Here is a 4,901-nt window from a genome sequence, read left to right as displayed (position 1 = left end):
CACCCGTGCTCTGATAACATAGTACATATCCAGTCGGATACAAAGGGGAGAAAACAGAAACAAACCAATCTGAGTATAATTCTAGGATTCTGAAAGATCCCTGTTTACTCAGTCATGCTCATATCACTTCTAACTCAACACTACTCCGCATCTCTGGCATCTAGACACCTCATTGCTTTTCTCCCTATTTGTTCAACCTGACTTGTTATACAAATATGTTACAATTCCTGCAGGCTCAAATACCAAGTCTGTGCAAAGAGCCAAGGTTGTTGGAGCAAGGGAGCCAGAAATGCAGTCACTGATGATAATAACAACTAATCAGATCCTTCATTTAAGTTTTCAAGTGAATAAAGGATTTATTGTGATTGGTGGCCATGGGTGACATCTTCACTTTTCTCCTATTTCTATACATCTATATGCTGTAAGCTATAACAGCCAAGCAGATGTTGCCTTTCAGCAGCTTGGTGCCCCTAAGGGGTAAAGTGACAGCGTCTCTGTAAAGGGCATCCACTGACCCCCCCATACCTTACCTGCACTACCTTGCAGCTCTTCCCAGTGTCACTTTAAGCCCAACCAGAGGATTCACAGCTGATTGGTTGCTTATGGGCATCTGTGTTTTGCTACTTCTCTTTGTCTTATTCAATAATGATTCTAGTCTCTGCATTTTATCAACCTACCAATATTAAAAAATAACCTAGACAAGCTAATTTAATGAACAGGAAATTGCAAAGAACATTAACCCTTATCAGAGAGAATTCATCGTTCTCCTATGTGTTAATGCAGTTTGCGCATTATCATCACTGTCTGTGTAGTCATCACTGTTTTACTTCACAGAAACTTTCTAGTAATTCATTTTGGTAAGTTATAAATCTCTAGCCCCTATAATGCCACGTTATCTAACTAGGTTTAGTTTTGTTTCTGGAGGGTAATTTTTGATATAACTGGATCACTTTTACTTTGGTGACCTCTCTGGCCTATATACATGTAGCACTACCCCCTTAGGTGTCGCTGAGTTTTGGATCCTTCTAAAGCTCTGCACAGGCAAGCAACACGTATTTTTCCACACTTTGCATTCGGAGTCAGTAAAGAGTCCTTGAGCTTGGTTTTGTGATTTTAATAAGAGACTAAGAACTTGGATGGGGTCTAGGGGAACATGGGATGCCCAAGGAAACTGTGAACTTGAGGACAACTTAGAGCAACTATGTACAAAAATGTGGACCATAAATAGTCTCTCCTTTAATAGCATCCAAAGCTCTTTGATGTACCTCCTCAGACCTCAGATGAATCCTCCTCTTCACCCAGCTGCCTGAGGGTATTCCCTGGGCAAGGGGGCCCAAGAGCTGTAGATTGAGAACAGTCCCGGATGAAGACTAGTTGGGTATTGCCCCTGACCACCCTCTCCCCTTGTCTGGCCCAGGGGGTGTAAGAGTACTTACACTATCCTTTCCTGTCAGTTTAATGGGTTGGTTGGTGGTTGCCTTCCTCCTGCCTTTACTCCATCTTCCACCCAATACTCTCCCTGTTCCCCTAGGCTCTGCAACTTTTGAGGGTTGCCCTGGACACCATGCCCAGCCTTCTGCCAGGGGATTGGCTAGGGTCCCTCAAACATGCAGACCTGGGCCTCCTCTCCTACTCCACCCCTCTTACAGAAAGTTCTTTAAGTTTCTGGAAGAGTGGGAGAGCTCCAGAAGCCCTAACCTGTTACAGCCTCCCTCTAACTCACTCACAGGCTGACTCATCCCATGGTGCTGCTCAACCTCTGACTGAAAAAACTACCTAACTAACCAGGAGGGCGTGCATACAGTAGTTAAATAATACAATGGACTCTTGTTGTTCACTTCATAGTGAGTTGATACAATGAACTCTAAATCAGTGATATCATGTCTTAAGTGAATAAATAAAATGGAGTCTCCTTAGTGATATTAAACTGAAAGTGATAATAAACACACTCTGCTTAAAATACATTATCGCTCTCTTTCTGTACTGTATGTGAATGATGGCACTGTAATTATTTTAATACAAAAAAAATCCCAGTACCTTTTTTCCTAATCAATATACAGCTGTCACGTGACCCAGCTCTTTCCAGGCCTGTTTGTAGGGAAACAGTGGCAGGAGGCTAGTGGCTAGTTCTCTACTGCTGGTCACATTTTCAAAATTAAAAAACAGTCTTTGGGATACAGAGTAAAAATAAATATTTAATATCAATAAACTGTTTTAAATTCATACAAATATATATTTGAAATAAAATATATATATATTTTTTTTTGCAATAACATGGCGTGGAAAGATTTCTGCCAGTCACAGGTTGTGTCACGCCCCTGCAGCCTGTGTCTTAGAATAACAGGGAAGTGAAGCCTCCATCAATCAAGATGTAATATCCCACCCCCATTGTGTTTAGCTGGTTAGTGGGCATGGAGGAGGAGGGAGGGAGTGGGTTGTCATTTATCACTGTGTATACTCCCACTTGTGGGACTCTATAGTCACTTGAACAGCTCAGATGTGATAGAGAGGAAAGGCTCTGGGTAGAAATACACTAAAAACCGAACATATGAACTAGCTGTCAACACTGCTCTGTAAAATCCCCAAATGCAGTGGAGACATGGACAGGAGGGGGAGACAGAGAGCAGCAGGATCAACCAGGATTTTTATAGAATACAGAAAACTATTTCCATAGTGACTAAATTAGTATAAACAGCATGTAATACAGCATTTATTGGGTTTTTAATGATGTGGGTTTAATGACACTTTAAAATGATGCAATGAACTCTCAGGAATTTCACGTTTCCTAGAATTATAATCTGTTTTCCTTATGATGCCACTAGTTTATAGTAAATTAATGTGATGGACTTTCACTGTTAGACTGGACACATAAAGAAGTGGCTGATTAATAGTGAATTGATAAAATGGACTATCGGAAAACTGACTAATGCATAGTAAATTATTCATCAAAATTCTCTTTGATGTTATGGTTTCATAGTAATGCACCTGTCTTTTCAGTGTAAACCAGTGGGGTTACTGACAGCACATTTTATCAGACCACTTTGAATCAATGCCTTAACAAGCAGTCAAGATAATAAACTGTACCAGTGACATCACTGACAGTACAGTCTATCACTTCTCTAAATACCAGTGACATCACTGACAGTTCAGCCTATCACTTCCCTAGGTACCAGTGACATCACTGACAGTTCAGCCTATCACTTCTCTAGGTACCAGTGACATCACTGACAGTTCAGCCTATGTACCAGTGACATCACTGACAGTTCAGCCTATCACTTCTCTAAATACCAGTGACATCACTGACAGTTCAGCCTATCACTTCCCTAGGTACCAGTGACATCACTGACAGTTCAGCCTATCACTTCTCTAGGTACCAGTGACATCACTGACAGTTCAGCCTATGTACCAGTGACATCACTGACAGTTCAGCCTATCATTTCTCTAGGTACCAGTGACATCACTGACAGTTCAACCTATGTACCAGTGACATCACTGACAGTTCAGCCTAATACTTCTCTAGGTACCAATGACATCACTGATAATTCAGCCTATCACTTCTCCACTTCTCTAGGTTCCAGTTCAGCTTATCACTTCTCTAGGTACCAGTGACATCACTGACAGTACAGCCTATCACTTCTCCACTTCTCAAGGTAACAGTGATATCACTGACAGTTCAGCCTAATACTTCTCTAGGTACAAGTGACATCACTGACAGTTCAGCCTATCACATCTCCACTTCTCTAGGTATCAGTGACATCACTGACAGTTCAGCCTATCACTTCTCTAGGTACCAGTGACATCACTGACAGTTCAGCCTATCACTTCTCTAGGTACCAGTGACATCACTGACAGTACAGCCTATCGCTTCTCTAAGTACCAGTGACATCACTGACAGTACAGTCTATCACTTCTCTAAGTACCAGTGACATCACTGACAGTACAGTCTATCGCTTCTTTAGGTACCAGTGACATCACTGACAGTACAGCCTATCACTTCTCCACTTCTCTAGGTACCAGTGACATCATTGACAGTTCAGCTTATCACTTCTCTAGGTACTAGTGACATCACTGACAATTCAGTCTAACACTTCTCTAGGTACCAGTGACATCACTGACAATTCAGTCTAACACTTCTCTAGGTACCAGTGACATCACTGACAGTACAGCCTATCACTTCTCTAAGTACCAGTGACATCACTGACAGTACAGCCTATCACTTTTCTAGGTACCAGTGACATCACTGACAGTTCAGCCTATCACTTCTCTAGGTACCAGTGACATCACTGACAGTACAGCCTATCACTTCTCTAAGTACCAGTGACATCACTGACAGTACAGCCTATCACTTCTCTAGGTACCAGTGACATCACTGCCAGTTCAGCCTATCACTTCTCTAGGTACCAGAGAAGCGATAGGCTGTACTGTCAGTGATGTCACTGGTACCTAGAGAAGCGATAGGCTGTACTGTCAGTGATGTCACTAAGTACCAGTGATATCACTGACAGTACAGTCTATCACTTATCTAGGTACCAGTGACATCACTGACAGTACAGCCTATCACTTCTCCACTTCTCTAGATACCAGTGACATCACTGACAGTTCAGCCTATCACTCCTCTAGGTACTAGTGACATCACTGACAATTCAGTCTAACACTTCTCTAGGTACCAGTGACATCACTGACAGTTCAGCCTATCACTTCTCCACTTATCTAGGTACCAGCGATATCACTGACAGTTCAGCCTATCACTTCTCTAGGTACCAGTGACATCACTGACAGTACAACCTATCACTTTTCTAGGTACCAGTGACATCACTGACAATACAGCCTATCACTTCTCTAGGTACCAGTGACATCACTGACAGTACAGCCTATCACTTCTCTAGGTACCAGTGACATCA

General features: G+C 42.2%; 1 non-coding gene across 1 annotated transcript; it reads left to right on the top strand.

The window, feature by feature from the left end:
- Nucleotides 1–4,392: 4,392 nt before the first annotated feature.
- Nucleotides 4,393–4,519, top strand: LOC149470754 (small nucleolar RNA SNORA17). The gene has a single exon (XR_016308017.1). It is a non-coding gene; the product is annotated as a small nucleolar RNA SNORA17 (small nucleolar RNA).
- The last annotated feature ends 382 nt before the right edge of the window (nt 4,520–4,901 follow it).

This window comes from Staurois parvus, unplaced genomic scaffold (assembly GCF_062004578.1).
Source record: "Staurois parvus isolate SC_StPar_1 unplaced genomic scaffold, SC_StPar_1.0 ptg000031l, whole genome shotgun sequence".
Lineage (NCBI taxonomy): Eukaryota > Metazoa > Chordata > Amphibia > Anura > Ranidae > Staurois > Staurois parvus.
The sequence above is the reverse complement of the archived record's forward strand: the minus strand, read 5'-3'. Positions and strand labels throughout refer to the sequence as shown.